This window comes from Oryctolagus cuniculus, chromosome 16 (genome assembly GCF_964237555.1).
Source record: "Oryctolagus cuniculus chromosome 16, mOryCun1.1, whole genome shotgun sequence".
NCBI lineage: Eukaryota > Metazoa > Chordata > Mammalia > Lagomorpha > Leporidae > Oryctolagus > Oryctolagus cuniculus.
This window is the reverse complement of record NC_091447.1, coordinates 60,013,875-60,029,977: the sequence shown is the minus strand read 5'-3', so window position 1 is coordinate 60,029,977 and position 16,103 is coordinate 60,013,875. Positions and strand designations below refer to the sequence as shown.

At 67.3% G+C, this 16,103-nt stretch overlaps 1 protein-coding gene across 2 annotated transcripts in view; it reads right to left on the bottom strand.

Moving 5' to 3' along the window:
• KDM4B (lysine demethylase 4B) overlaps positions 1–14,565 on the bottom strand; it is an 86,617-nt gene extending 72,052 nt beyond the window's left edge. For both annotated transcript variants that reach the window (XM_070058683.1, XM_070058684.1), the window contains exon 1: positions 14,436–14,565. The gene's annotated coding sequence lies outside the window, so the exon portion shown is untranslated. The remainder of the gene's footprint in view (positions 1–14,435) is intronic.
• Between the last annotated feature and the right edge of the window lie 1,538 nt (positions 14,566–16,103).

Here is a 16,103-nt window from a genome sequence, read left to right as displayed (position 1 = left end):
CTGCACAACCTTAGGGTGGGGTCCCATGTCCGCACAACCTTAGGGTGGGGGGCCCATGTCTGCACAACCTTAGGGTGGGGGGCCCATGTCCGCACAACCTTAGGGTGGGGGGCCCATGTCTGCACAACCTTAGGGTGGGGTCCACGTCCGCACAACCTTAGGGTGGGGTCCCATGTCCGCACAACCTTAGGGTGGGGGCCCATGTCCGCACAACCTTAGGGTGGGGGCCCATGTCCGCACAACCTTAGGGTGGGGGGCCATGTCTGCACAACCTTAGGGTGGGGGGCCTCTTAAGCAGGTCCCAAAACCAGCAGCTTTAGAGCAAAGGACAAACCCGGCGGTGACCTTCGGAACGTCCCATGGCGCGACACATTGGAAGTAAAGCTGAAGTAGGTGAGGAACACGAAAGGGTGCTAACGCCCGACACGGGGGTTGGCCTGAGAGTGGCTCACAGTGGGACGCCTGGGCCTGGCTGCCTGCAGGGACGGGGTGCTAGGAGCAAGGGGGCTGGAGGCCGCCATGCTGCTCCCCACTCCAGGCCAGAGGTGGGCTCCCAGCTCAGGACGTAAAGCCCGAAGCTGAGAGGAAAAGGAACAGCCCTGATCTGACCAGCCGGCAAAGGCTGTGAACTTGAGGTTCAAAAAGCAGCCACTGGGGGCCAGTGCTGTGGTGCAGCGGGTAAAGCTACCACCCGCAGTGCCGGCATCCCATGTGAGTGCTGGTTCAAGTCCCAGCTGCTCCACTTCCAATCCAGCTCCCTAGTAACATGCCTGGAAAAGCAGTAGAGGATGGCCCAAGGACTTGTCTCTCCATCTTTACCTCTGTCTGTAACTTTAACTTTCAAATAATAAATCCTTATTTATTTATTTATTTGAGAGGCAGAGAGAGAGAGAGAGAGGTCTTTGATCTGCTGGTTCACTCCCCAGATGGTCACATCTGGAGCTGGGCCGATGCAAAGCCAGGAGCCAGGAGCGTCCTCCGGGTCTCTCACGTGGGTACAGGGGCCCAAGGACTCGGGCCATCTTCCACTGCTTCCCCAGGCCACAGCAAGGAGCGGGATCGGAAGTGGAGCAGCCGGGACTGGAACCAGCGCCCATGTGGGATGCCGGCGCTGCAGGCGGCAGCTCTACCGGCTGTGCCACAGAGCTGGCCCCAAAAAAATAAATCTTTGAAAAAAAAAAAAGAGCAACAGCGAGGTACGGGCACAGGCTCGAGGCAGCACCACCGCGGACACCCGTGGACGCCCGGGCCGCAGGCTTTCAGGTCCGAGGGCGCACGGCTCTGAGCCTCGGCCACACAGCAGGGACGCTCGCGGACGGTCTCAGTGCTGTTTCAGGACGCGTGAGCCAATCACAGTGCGCACGTCCGTACCGAGCCACCACTGCCCTCAACGCCAGCGGCGGCCACGGCCACGCTGCCACAGTTCCCACCCCCGCAGCACTGAGGGGTCCTCAGAGACTGCAGTGGTGGCTCCCGACTCTGGCCTGCTCCAGCCCCAGCTGCTGTGGGCATTTCAGGTGACCAAGGGGTGGGAGCGGCTCTGTGCGTCCTGGGACCGCCCACTCCCCCAGGGGAGGGCGAGCTTGCTCCCCGATGCCGGTGTAAAATGCCCACCAAACCAGAACCCTCCCGTGTGGCCGGGGCTTGGAAGGCGGGCAGCCCCTTTGGAAAGCCGTCTCTCCTAACGTGTCCCACACTGAGTCACCAGGGGACCAGCAGCTCTCCCAGGTCGCCTCCATCTGCACTCTCGCTCGCTCCCCATGGCCTGAGAGTAGCAATAACCAGACCTCCACACGGCGGAGCGCGATGCAGCCAGGAACGGGCCGCGGCTCCGAGGCTCACTACCCTGTGGCAGGACCCGGGACCCCACACTCGGGGGAGACAGACACAAAAGGCCACGCAGTGTGCAGCTCCGCCGCAGGAAACGTCCAGAACAGGCGAACCAGGGACAGGGAGGGGACGGGGTCAGCAGGGGCTGCGGGCGGGGACGAGGGGACGGGGTGATGGGATGTTCCCGAGGCAGGCGGGAGGGAGGGCCGCACAGCTCTGAACACACTCACTCCAAGGTGGTGGATCACGGGCGACGTGGATCCCGCTCACCAAAGCCGTTATGTAAAGCAACAGCATCCACCAAGCCAGAAATGCGCAAGTCAGCTCCCGGGTTCCCACCACCCTCAGGGCTGCGGGACAGCCGGGCACCCAGAACCCAGCACTGCCCGCTCTGCCGCCTGCTGCCGAGCACCCAGACCTCCCCACGCAGCCCACGGTCCCGGATCCCGACAGAGCCACGGCCAACGAGCAGGCCCACACCTGCTGCCCTCCGCCAGTTCCGGGCAGGCTGGTTTGAGGCCTTCTCACTGAGCACTCCTAAAAACCCAAGGGCCGGCCTCCGAGTGTGCGTGACCCACTGACCCAGATCCCGAACCCTGTGTCAGTGCGGGCGAGAACAGAGCCCAAGACGCCTAAACCAGCCCGGGTGGGGGCAGAGAACTCACAGGCGGCTTCCCCCACCCCCGCTCCCGGGGGGTGTGGACACGTGCACCCACCAGAAGGGAGGGGAAGTGCGGAGGAACACACACACACACACACACACACACCCCGGGAAACCCACGCCACAGGCCGGCCCGGTGGGTCCCAGACTAAGCACAGTGGTCATCTGCAGTCGGTTCAGCGACAGAAGGGGGACACAAGAGGCCTAGGGCAGCTGGCCAGAAAATGCTCCCCAAGATATGTGGTTAAGCCACTACAGCCACAAAAATATCACACTGGAAGTGCTCACTTGAGGGGCTGGCACTGCAGCATAGTGGGTAAAGCCGCCGCCTGCAGTGCCAGCATCCCATACGGGCGCTGGTTCTAGTCCCGGCTGCTCCACTTCCCATCCAGCTCTCTGCTGTGACCTGGGAACGCAGCAGAGGACGGCCCAAGTGCTCGGGCCCCTGCACCCACGTGGGAGACCTGGCAGAAGCTTTTGGCTCCTGGATTTGGATCGGCACTGCTCCAGCCATTGTGGCCATTTGGGGAGTGGACCAGCAGATGGCTCCCCACCCCCCTTCTGCCTCTTTGTAACTCTTTCAAGTATATAAATAAATCTTTTTAACAAAAGAAAAGGAAGAAACATTGTTACAAAAGCAGGCAGCCAAAGAAGGAAGAGGGGAGAGAGGACCTTGGATGGGGAGGGGTTAAATCTCTCCATCAGGGCCGGCGCCGGCCGGCACCACGGCTCACTTGGCTAATCCTCTGCCTGCGGGGCTGGCACCCCGGGTTCTAGTCCCGGTCGGGGCGCCGGTTCTGTCCTGGTTGCCCCTCTTCCAGGCCAGCTCTCTGCTGTGGCCCGGGAGTGCAGTGGAGGACGGCCCAAGTGCTTGGGCCCTGCACCCGCATGGGAGACCAGGAGGAAGCACCTGGCTCCTGGCTTCAGACTGGCGCAGTGCACTGGCCGTAGTGGCCATTTGGGGGTTAACCAACGGAAGGAAGACCTTTCTCTCTGTCTCTCTCTAACTCTGCCTGTCAAAAAAAAAAAAAAAAAAAAAATCTCTCCATCAGGACACAGGGCACTCGGCGACATCAGGACGCTGGGGGCCGGGCACAGGGTTCGCTCGCACTCAGCGGCACAGACAGACTGGAAACGAAAGGATAGAAAAGGGCCAAGGAGCAAACAGCAACCACAGAAAGCCCGCGTGACGTGAGCATCAGACACGACAGACTGCAGGGTGCTTCCGGAGAGAAAGGGGCGCTCGCTCTGTAGCGCAGACAGGGCCAGTGCGCCGGGCACTCTAGTGACCAGAAGCCTCCATGCACCTGATGACGGACTCCCACATCACACAAAGCAGGAACGGAAAGAAACAAAAGGTCACTAACAATGACGGCAGAGAGACGGCGCAGAGCCACAGCACCACTTCAACAAGGGACAGAAGCCACCCCCACACAGGGACCCGCACAGCCCCGCACACCCACAGGCCCCCGGGACACCCTCTCAACAAATGCGCGCTGCCACCTCAGTGCTCACGAACGTCTTTCCGGGTAAAGCGAAGGTTGACCCGCAAGACACAGCTCACCGAACCACAGAGCGGGCCCTCTAAGCACAGTGAGAATCAGCCGTCATGAGAAACAGCCATCTGGGGCTCTCACACGCAGTCAGTGGGTCCAAGAAGTCACGAATCAGACGACACTTTGAGGTGAATGGAAGTCAAGACAGCAAAGCCAAACTTGCGGGACGTGGCTAAAGCAGGACCTGGAGGGAAATTCATAGCTGCCTAGATTGTCTAAAAGAAAGGTCTCTGTTTGACACTTTAAACGTCTCCCTGGAGACATCAGGAAGGCGCCCCGGGTCTAACGCACCGTAAAGAACAGAGAATCGGCGAAGCCCGGAGAAAGCCGTGACCCCAAAGCTGGAACTTGGGAAAGCTCACCCTGTTTTCAACAGATCACTGGAGGACGAGACAGCTCCAGATGGACGAGGGGGCCACCGCAGTGCGACCAGGACCGGCCACGCCACAGAAGCTGGGGTGGACACGCCAGGCGGCACGGGCAGGGGAACCCAGCACCCCAAAGCCACACACGGTGCGGTTCCACCCACACGGGGTCTCAGCCGGGCACAGGCACGGATGCGCAGTGGGCAGGGCCAGGACAGGGGCGGGCGTGACTGACGGGCAGGCGACAGACGTCACAGAGCGCAAGGCCCAGAGGAGCCCCGGCTGAGGCCACGTCTTGCGTCCTCCAAGCCCAGGGCCAGGGAGAGACGAGCCGCTCCATGGCACGGTCTCGCCTCTTCCTCAGAGGGAGGCGATTCCAGACTGAAGACTGGCCCACAGGACCAGGGCCGCGAGGAGCCAGCGCCCTCTGCGCAGCTTCCCTGGGTGCCCTGGGCCTCACGGAGAACCAGGCTTGAAGCCGCCTGCTCCCACAGCCCTGCCACCTCTCACCACAGACGGACGGGCCGGGGCTCGGGGGGCGACAGGACTCGCCTGCTGTCATGGGGGGGTGCAGAGCCGGGTCTGAACCCAACCATTCCAGCCTGGCAGCCGGCATGGCCCCTCAGCGCCACCTGTGAGGTCCAGACACGAGCCCAGAGCTCCTCCCCCTGCCCCCACAGGGACGTGGTCCAGTGGACAGGAGCCCGGCCTCATGGGCCCAGCCCAGAGCTCCTCCCTCTGCCCCCACAGGGGACGTGGTCCAGTGGACAGGAGCCCGGCCTCCATGGGCCCAGCCCAGAGCTCCTCCCCCGCCCCAGCACAGCCCACCTGGACACCAGGGGCGTGGTCCAGTGGGCTGGCCTGCCTTCACTCTGACAGCAGTGGCACCAGCTAAGGCTTCTTCTGCCCTCCCAGGGTCTGTCCCCTGGGCACAGACCATGGGGCAGGGCCTGCGGGCCGGGCTCTATGAGCCCAGAGCTTCCCACTCTCCACCAGCTCAGCTCGCTGCATCGGCCTCCTCATCCGCACACGTGCCAGCTCATTCCTGCCGCAGGGCCTTTGCACGTACAGCTGCTGCTTCCCCAGAGGTGGCCAGCACTCGTCACTCACACCTCTGCCATGCAGGTAAAGCGCAGCACCCCTGCAGGTCCCAAGGGCACCCCTCCTGGCCCTCGCCTGCCGCTCGGGGGCTGCCGGGCACTGAGCCTGGCAGCCTACTCTGGGTGCCCACGCACACACTGGCCTGCTTCAGAACACAGCCTGACCTCCCCCGAGACCACCATGGCGCACCTACCCGGCTGAGGGGCACTTAATGAACGCGGTCACCCTGCTCACCACGCACCACCAGCCAGGGCAGCGGCCGCTGGGGTCCCACCCGGAGCGCGGCCTCCAGACTAACCCAAGACCCAGACGGCCCCAGACTGCCAGGACTCCCTGGCAACAGCGGCACCGCGGCACCCCACGGGAGCCCCTCCAGAGCAGACAGGGACCCAGCCCCGCGGCACCACCGCGTCCCCGGGCCAGTGTGGCACGCAGGGCGCTGAGGCCCGCCCCAATGGGACCTCCTCCAGCCCACGCGAGACTTCACTCCTGGTCCCTGCAGGGCCGGTCCACGCCCAGGAACAAGGGGATCGCCCGGCAGAACCCCCGCAGGCCACGAGGGAATCCCTGCTCCAGGCCGTCGGCCCTCAGGGTGGACGTGCTCAGCCGGACACTGAGCCCACGAAGCCATGGCTGGCTCCCCTGGCCTGTGTCACTCACCCCCTCCCGACTCCACCCCAGCACGATCAGGGCCTCGCCAGCCCACGTGACAGGACTCCTGGCTGCTCAGTGCCAGGGCAGCACCACGGGGCCCAGCCAGGGGTCTTCTCTGGGCAAGACCGCCCCCCCAGGCCGACCCTGGGCCCTCACCTGCAGCCCCCGGACGGAGCCCACCCTCGGAAGCGCCCAGGGACTCGGCGGCCCTCGCGATTGGCTCCTGCCCACTGTTCCCACAGAGTCCTGCACCAGACACCACCTGTTCCATGAGACGTGTCCCTGCGTGAGCCCCGCTGAGCAGCAGCCGTCTCGCAGCCAAAGGCCCCGGTGCCGAGGGCAGGGTCTGGGTGCGCACAGAGCAGCGCCAGCACCTGGCACCGGCACCCGGGGCTGCAACAAGGACGCCTGTGCCCGAGCCCAGACAGCCACAGGACGAGCACCCACCAAGTCCCTGTCACCGTGAGGGCCCAGTCGCTAGACCCACACTGCCACACCAGAGCCCTCGCCAGCGCCCGTCCGTGCCATGCAGCCAGGAAACGCGGTTCTCCGGACCGGCCACTCTGTGGCTCAGCCCCAAGCACACCAGAGGAGGACACCGGACAGGGAGTGTGCGACAGGCGGCCCAGCCCGGCCCCCCCAGATACGCCCGGGCCACTTCCGGGTCCATAAAAGCCCAGCGCAGCCCCGCCCGCCCGCCCCATCCAACCCGGAAGCTCCAGGAAGGAGTGCGCTGCGGCCACTCCCTTCGCGGTGCAGGGAAGGAGGCCGAGGCCACGCCAGGATCCGCAGGCAGGAAGCCACTCCTGGAACCTAGCAGGGGCCACATAGGGCCCCGCCCTCGGCAAAGGCCCTCTGGGACCAGACCGGGTAGCAACCCCTCTGCTCAGGGGCAGCCCCGCCGCCCCTCAGCCACCCTCACTGCGGACAGACTGGGCAGTGGCCAGGCACGCGGGGCTCTGCACACCTCAGGCCGCCACACGGCAGCACGGGCTGTGGCTCCAAGCTACTCCCAAACTCAAGGCCTCGCCCGTGCTCCGCCCAGCTGAAACCGGCCCCCAGGTCCCGCGGTCACGGCCCCTCCGGCCCCTCCGGTCCCACCTGGCTGAGCCATGAGCTGGGGCCTCAGGCTTCCTGCGGGAAGGACGACGGGGAGGGAGCTCCCAGAACCACGCTTGCGACACCGACGTCCCGGGCGGGCAGCGGTGCTGCAGGCCAGGCCAGCTCAGCCCGAGGGGCTTGGCAGAGGGGCTGGAGCCCCTGGCCCGCAGCAGCACAAACACAGGTGCACCTGGGGCCACGCCCTCCTCCTGGCCCTGGCTTCCATCCCACCGCTCCTGGGATAGCCCCGGCCCAGGGCGCTCTCCCGCGGCTCACCCCCAGGGCTCGAGCCAGGCCAGTCCCATCTTGCCAGCCAGAGGCCGCAAGTTCTGCCTGGACTGGGGGAGGGGACAGGTGTAGACCCGACGGCTGCTGAACACAAGGAACCCCCACTTCGCAGCACCCCAGACCCCATCCCAGCTCTCCCTGTCACACGAGCCACTCTCCATCTCTTCCACCCAGGGCCAGGAGCCATGTGGCAGGCAAGGCCAGGCACACGCAGGCTACCCCCGTCTCCCCCGGCCGCACAATGGCCATCAGGCTCGGCAGGACCCCGGCTGGTGCTGCTAGAGCCGCCTGAACTGGCTCCCGCCCACTCTCGGAGCCACCCCTCCTCCCTCGCCCTCCCGGGTCCCAGGCCTGGGTCCCGGCTCCCTCCACAGCTGGTGCGAGCAGAACACCAGGAGACTGGCGGGGCCAGGGGACAGCAGGCTTCCACCGGCTCCGGCCCCGAGGGACCCTGAGCAAGACTCCCACGTCCTAAAGGGGGTCAGCAGAAGCAGCCTGCCCGCGGGCTGCAGCGGGCACACGGAGCCAGGGCTGATCCCAGCTCTCCCTCCTCGGCCAGATAATCAGATCCAGACAGCGGCCCCGGAGGCAGGAAGCCGCCCTGGAGCCCCCCGCCCGCCCCAGGATGGGATTTCAGAGTGCAGGGGCCAGCACTGCGCCAGGAGCCACCCGGGGAAGCAGCCTGCCTCTTCCTGGCCGGGCGCCCAGCGGGGTCTCTGGCCGTCCCTGGAAGCCACGCCCCTCACGCGGGACACCCCACGGTGGTTGGGGTGCCTGCTGGCGGTTCAGGCCTCCTCTGTGGTCACAGGGGACCCCCGAGACCCAGCCCCATGCGGCTTCTCCCACAAAGCTGGACTGTGAACCCGCTGCCCTGAGATGCCACCACTGGTCCCAGGGCACATAGGGAGGGGCGGGCCGGGGCTGCACACCACCGCGCCTCCCCAGTTCCCTGAGGAAGCCCTGTGGGTCCCGCCCGCACACAGCACAGGGGCGCAGCAGTCACAGGCGGTCCGGCCGCCGGCCGCTCACCCAGAAACCCCGGCCCCAACTGCGCCAAACGCACTGCCTGCTGGGGCGGGGGGCGGCACTCGGCTGTGGGGCCGGAGGGAAGGAGGAGCAGGGACCGGGGAGAACGTGCAGCCGGCTCCGGGGAGCCCAAGACTCCCGGGCGGCTCGCTGGCTTTTACCTCCAGAAAAAAGAAAGCCTGGCCCTGACAGGTCAGAGCGTCCCAGCCGGGGGAGGCGACAGGACCCTCGCGAGCGCCCCCTGCCCGCCAGGGCGCTCCTGCCCCCGCTGGGCCCCTCCCAGGACAAGCCCACTTGGGCTTCCAACAAAGGCCGTGGGCAGTGGCCAGGAGGAGGGCTGGGTGCTTATTAAACAAAGGATTGTGAAACGTGGCTTCCTTCTGACCCAGCTTCTGCGGCGCAACTGTCAAGGTCGAGACATGGCGGGGGGGGGGGCTCTGAGGGCAGAAAGCATCCCAACTGCAGGCCCCCCCAGCGGCCCCTCCCCTCCCCCATGGCTCCTCCCCTCCTCCCCTCCCCCGTGGCTCCTCCCCCTCCTACACAGCCAGGATCCCCTCCCCCCGTGGCCCCTCCCCCTCCCACACAGCCAGGATCCCCTCCCCCCGTGGCTCCTCCCCCTCCCACACAGCCAGGATCCCCTCCCCCCATGGCCCCTCCCCCTCCCACACAGCCAGGATCCCCTCCCCCTGTGGCCCCTCCCCACCCCAGCCAGGCTGTGTTGGGGGGCAATCCCTGCTCTGGTCCTCCCCCCTCCCTGGAAGTTTTAATTCTCAAAATGACCCTGACCACTTTTTAAAATTCTAAAGTATCACTTTCAATGTTTTTTTTTTTTTCAAAGATTTACTTATTTAATAGGCACAGCGACAGGGGCCAGTGTTGGGGCACAGGCGTTCCCGGGGCCGGTCCCAGTCCAGCAGTGCAGGACGGCCCGAGTGCCTGCGCCTCTGCCACCTGTGGGAGACCCAGGTGAGATCCCCGCTCAGCCCTGGAGCGACCCAGCAGTGAAAGGTCTCCCCCGCTCTCTCTCAAACACACACATCTCTAAAAATAAATAAATAAATAAATAAAACGAAGAGCACAGTACAAAGAGGGTGGAGGACTCAGGGAGGGGTGAGAACTCCCCACTGTCCCCTCCCTCACAGGCCCGCAGCCCACCAGGCGGAAGCCACGAGCCAGGATCTCCCTGCTCTGCCCTGTGGAAGGCAGAGGCCAAAACACTGCAGCGCACGTGAGCAGGGGCTGGGTCAGAGAGGAGCAGCCGGGACTCGGCTGTGCGGGGCCGGTGTCGCCAGCGCCACGTTCTCATCATACAGGGCAGACAGGCAGGCGCGTGCTGTCCCCCAGGGGAACGAGGGACGCCCACGCCCAGGGCCATGGAGACAGACACCTGATGTAGGGGGACGCCCACGGCCCAGGAGACAGACACCTGATATAGGGAGGATGCCCACAGCCCAGGGCCACGGAGACAGACACCTGATGTAGGGAGGACGCCCACAGCCCAGGGCCACAGAGACAGACACCTGATGTAGGGGGACGCCCACCGCCCAGGGCCACAGAGACAGACGCCTGAGGTAGGGGACGCCCACGGCCCAGGGCCACGGAGACAGACACCTGAGGTAGGGGGACGCCCCCGGCCAAGGGCCACGGAGACAGACACCTGATGTAGGGGGACGCCCACGGCCCAGGGCCACAGAGACAGACACCTGATATAGGGGGACACCCACGGCCCAGGGCCACAGAGACAGACACCTGATATAGGGGGACACCCACGGCTCAGGGCCACGGAGACAGACACCTGATGTGGGGGTGACACCCACCGCCCAGGGCCACCAATCAGACACCTGATGTAGGGAGGACGCCCACAGCCCAGGGCCACAGAGACAGACGCCTGTGGTAGGGGACGCCCACGGCCCAGGGCCACGGACACAGACACCTGAGGTAGGGGGACGCCCCCGGCCAAGGGCCACGGAGACAGACACCTGATATAGGGGGACACCCACAGCCCAGGGCCACGGAGACAGACACCTGATGTAGGGGGACGTCCAGGGCCACCCCTCGGACACCTGATGTGGGGGGATGCCCAGGGCCCAGGGCCACAGAGATAGACACCTGATGTAGGGGGACGCCCACGGCCCAGGGCCACCCTTCTGACACCTGATGTAGGGGGACGCCCACGGCCCAGGGCCACGGAGACAGACACCTGATGTGGGGGGATGCCCAGGGCCCAGGGCCACAGAGATAGACACCTGATGTAGGGGGACGCCCACGGCCCAGGGCCACCCTTCTGACACCTGATGTAGGGGGACGCCCACGGCCCAGGGCCACGGAGACAGACACCTGATGTAAGGGGATGCCCAGGGCCCAGGGCCACAGAGACAGACACCTGATATAGGGGGACACCCACGGCCCAGGGCCACGGAGACAGACACCTGATGTAGGGAGACGCCCACGGCCCAGGGCCACGGAGACAGACACCTGATGTGGGGGTGACGCCCAGGGCCCAGGGCCACAGAGACAGACACCTGATGTAGGGGGACGCCCACCGCCCAGGGCCACCCATCGGACACCTGATATAGGGAGGACACCCACGGCCCAGGGCCACCGATCAGACACCTGATGTAGGGGGACGCCCAGGGCCACCCCTCGGACACCTGATGTGGGGGGACGCCCAGGGCCCAGGGCCACAGAGATAGACACCTGATGTAGGGGGATGCCCACGGCCCAGGGCCACCCTTCTGACACCTGATGTAGGGGGATGCCCAGGGCCCAGGGCCACCCATCAGACACCTGATGTAGGGGACGCCCGCGGCCCACAGCAGCGAGCCTGGGTGAGCCCAGGTCCCACCCCCAGCAGCTCCCTGCACATGCACACCCTGGAGGGCAGCAGGGACGCACGAGTCTCGGGAGCCGGGGATGGAGCCCAGCGGCTGGAAGACCTTTCTCAGTAAAGGGCTCTGAGACGGACGCCCTCCCTGCCCTTGGCCCCATGCCCCCGCGGGGGCCGCCTGCAATCCCAGAGTGGCTCTGAGTTTCCCAGGGTGGGGCAGAGACGGGTAAACAGACAGCGTCAAGCGGGGGACACTTCACAAAGGGAGACCCCCATCTCGCCGCGCCCGCAGCGACTCCCCTGCTCCGCCCGCTCTGGTTAACGCTGTCCTAACAGCTTCTGCTTGGTCCTCGGAGAGGAAGCCCTCGCCCTGTGCCCTGGGCGGCCGGTGAGCCCGCACCTGCATGGCCAGCCGCCGTGGGAGGGGCGCGAGGGGAAGTGGGGGCAGGAGAAGCGTGGGAGGCTCGGAGCAGGGAGACGGCTTCCTCTCCTGCGCGACCTGACTTTGTTAGAAGCCGCATCTTGTCAGGGCGGGGGGGGGACGGCCCGCACCCCCCGGGACCCCCACCTCGGGGCACACAGGGAGTGAGCGTCACAGACGATTCCTCCGAAACGAAAACCCCTCAGACCTGCTGGGTGTGCGGATCAGAGGTGAGGGGCCCCGGGACGCAGAGGCGCCGAGTGAGTCCCCTGACTCCACGCGGAACACCAGCACTGCGCGGGGATGTCCCTGATGGGGGGGGGGGGCGTGGGTCGCAGTGGCGCCCTGGCACAGAAGCTGCGCTGGGAAGGGCAGGGGCCCAGCGAAGGACCCAGCTGGCCAGGCGAGGGCTGAAGGGGCCACTCACTAAGAAAAGGCCCGTGAGGCAGGTGGGGTCCCGGGCGGCGCACACGGAGCCAGTGGCAGCCAGGCACCCGCCCAGCCCCTCGGTGCCCCCCGGGATCCTCTCAGCCACCAGGAGGCAGGTGGGGTCCTGGGCCGTGACCTGGATCCTGGAGCAGGTGTTGTCCTGGTACCCATTTTACAGATGAGGAAAGCAAGGCCCGGCCTTCCAGGAGGGATCTGAACCCAGGTCACTAGAGTCTAAAGACCTCGCAGGGCCTGCAACGGAGGACAGAAAAGCCCAGGACCAGGGCGGGAACAGCCTGGCTTCAGCCCCTCCCCTGCTGTCCACATCCTAAGTCGGAAGCAGAGGGGTGGGCAGGGGCGCCCCCCCCCCCCAACGCATGAACCTGGACCCCGGGTCCCGCGGGAGCCCCTGGGAAAACGCCCCCTCCTCAGGAGGGCCCCTGGAGGTCCAGACGTCCGCACCTGCCTGGCCCTCAAAATCCAAGGGTCCCTGGAGGGGGCGGGGCGCAAGGACCAGCAGAGGCAGGGGCGGGGCGAGGGGCGGAGCGCGGGGCGGCGCTGCTCTGGGAAGGGCTCCTAGAAGCCCCTGCCCCGAGGGGAGAGGACCAGCGTCCAAGGCCGGGACACCAGCGAGGCGCACTCACGCGGCGCCACCACGCACCCCAGTGCCCCGCAGCGTGGTGCAAACCAATCTCCCAGGCGGCGCCTCCGCGGGGCCAGGGCGCTCCGACCGCCTCCGCGACCCCCACGGGGCACCCACAGGAGCCCAGCCAGCCCGGCACCTCGGAGCGTCGCGCGCGGCTCAGCCCGAGAAGCGGCCTCCCCGCGGCCCTAGAGGGAGCGATTACGCGAGAATTAGGGGCGTCATTAGCAGCTGCACCGCCCCCAGGAGTCCCCTGATGAGCCCGCGTGGGGGCTGGAGCCAGTTCGGGGCCCTCGTCGGCCCGGGGACGGGGGAAGAGGGGATCAGAGCTACGGAGGCACGGGGTGGGGGTGCCTGAGCGCGTCCCGGGACCCCCGGACCCCAACGCTCTCAAGGGGGCCTGCCCACCGAAGCCGACGGAGACAGGGAAAAGGCGACGGCAGGGCGCACAACTTTCACAACTCGAAGCTGCTCCCCAGGTGTGCGGCGCCCTCCCCCACGCCGACAGATGGGACAACACCCCCCCCCCAGCAGTCCCCGGCGGCCGCCCCGCCCCCACCCCTCCCCCTGGGCGGGGCGAGAAGTCCCCGGGACGAGCTGCCCGGGCGCCCAGGTGGACCCCTCCGAGGTCCCCGTGCCCGCGGCCCGGGGCGCAGACCCAGGGCGGCCCTGCAGGAGAGACCCCGTCCCCTGCAGGAGAGACCCGGCCCCCAGTTCCGCGGGGGCGTCTGCGGGGGCGGGGTGCAGCTGATTCCCAGCCGACGGCTGCGGGCCTGCAGGAGCTCGGGCAGGGGCGCGCGACCTGGGCGCTGCGATCGTCTAGCAAGTGGATCACCCGGCCATGCAGGCAGAGTCCCTCAATCCCGACGGCGTGTCTGCTGGCCTGAGGTGGGGGGGTCCCCAGGAGGGGCACGGGGGCGGCCTAGCAGGTGGACCGGCGTGCGAGCGCCGAGGGGTCGTGCCGGGGGCTGGGTGTGCAGTCCAGGGGGGCGTCCCCGGAGCACCCCCCGCTGTCCCCGGGGCCAGGAACGCGGGCGGGGGCTGCCTGAGGGATGTGGGTCATAGATCCTGGCGCTTTTCAAATTTTCGATTCTTATTAGGATTGCGCTCCGAAATCAAAGAGAAGGGCCTCGCGCAGCGCCGGGCCGGGCCGGGCCGGGCCGCTCCCGCTGTCATCTTTTGTGCGGGGCGGACCCGAGGGCCGTCTGGGCCCAACCCCCCGCGCGCCCCCGGCCCTGGAAGGGGCGCCCCCGCCCCCCGCCCCTGGGCGCGCCCCGCCATTGTCCGGTCCCGCCGCCGCCCTCCCCCTCAGGCCCGCGGCCGCCCCCGGCCTGGGCGGTTGACGCCCCCGACCGCCTCACGGGCCCCGGACAAAGCGCAGCGGCCGGGCCCGAGCAGGCCGCGCCCGAGGCCTGGGCCTCGAGTCCCTGGCGCGCCCGCAGCCCCGAGCCTCGGCGCGGGGGCGGCCATGGCGACGGCGGGGCCCGCGCTCGGACGCGGCCGGGAGGCCCGGCGGCCTCCCCGCGGGCTCACCTGAGGCGGCGCGCGCGGCCCGGTCCGGGAGCAGCGGCGCGCGCTCCCCCGCCCTCGGCGTCGCACCCTTAGGCCCCGCTCGGGCCGGGCCCCGCTCGCTCGCTGGCGGCCGAGCCCTCCGCGAGCGCCCCGGGCGGGGCTTAAGAGGCCGCGCGCCTGCTCCGCCCCGGCTGCTATTGGCCCCCGAACCCACGCCCGCGCGCCCATTGGTCGTCGCTGACAGCTCCGCCCCTCCCCTCCGCCGGGCCCATCAACACCGCACGGCCCGCCCACCGAGCACCGTGATTGGGCGGGCTCTGGCGCTGCACTCGTCTCCTCATTGGCCGGGCGACTGGGACACGCCGGCGCCCACCCACGTGCCCGCTGACCGGCTCCATTCTCATTGGAGAGAGCCCCTGCCAGCCAAGTCAGCAGAGGCCAACCCGACGGCGGCTGGGGCTCGGATTGACAAGGGCGCCTCACGGAACGCCCAACGACCGCACAGGGGGAGGTGAGGATTGGTCTGCAGGGTAAGCCCGAGGCGCCGAATGGCTGGGGAGGGTGCCAATCATTGCCCGCTCGCTCTGGGCCCCGCCCCAGTTATCAGGCGGCGGCTGAGTACGTGAGACCCAGCACAGCATCAGCACCCGGCTCGGGAGGCTCGGGAGCAGGGTTCGAGACCCGCTGCTGGAATTGGGGGCTCAGCGTTTCCTAATTTGCCGAGTCGCGGTGCTGGGGGACATAGCACCGAAAGCAACCCAGTTTTGCCGAAGAGACCCGGAGGGTCGAGCAGCCGTCAGCCCCACCCCCCTGAGCGGCCTGCCCCGCGTCCCCTAGCGCCCACGGGAGGGGGATGGGATCCGGCGGCTGCCCCCCGCGCCCCGCGCCCCGCCAGTGCACAAGGCACGGGAAGGGTTTGCCCCTGGGGTTGGCCCCGTGAGGCCGTGGTGGAGGCTCCATAGAGACCTGGGCCGGACGGGGTGTGCACGCACCCCCACCTGCCTGCAAGCCCAGCCCGGGGCGGTGCCCAGCGCGCCGGCCAGGGCCTAGCGCCTGCGCCCCCGAGCTGCACCTGCCGACCCGAGAGCAGGTCCCCAAGGCCGCGAGGCCCAAGAAGCCCCTCTTGCTGGGGGTCCAGGAGCACAGGTGTTGCCAGCTCTCTGAGCGCACTGACAGCCCCGCCGGAGAAGCGAGCAGCGAGCGCACGTCTGCTCCCAGGGGACGGAGCTCCGCGCTCAAAGCGCCGTCCTCCAGGAGTCAGAAGTGCCATCGGACCCGGGGAATGGCTCCGCCTGGGCCCCTGGGCCACGCGAGACGCTGTCGTCCTGCCAAGAGATCCCAGAAGGCAGCGACGCTCACGCTTGGATTTCAGGGCTCGCAAATCCTTTTTTTTTTTTTTTAATCGATTTTTTTGAGAGGCAGAGAGAGATCTCCCATCCACTGGTTCACTCTGCAAATGGCCGCAATGGCTAGCACTGGGCCCATCCAAAGCTGGGAGCCAGGAGCTCCATCCGGGTCTCCCATGTGGGTGCAGGGGCCCAAGGACTCGGGCCATCGTCCACTGCTCTCCCAGGCCACAGCAGGGAGCTGGATGGGAAGTGGAGCAGCCGGGACTCCCACATGGGATGCCAGTGCCGCAGGCTGAGGCCGGCCTCTTTCTCATCTGTCTCGCTTGTCTTAAGCAGGTTT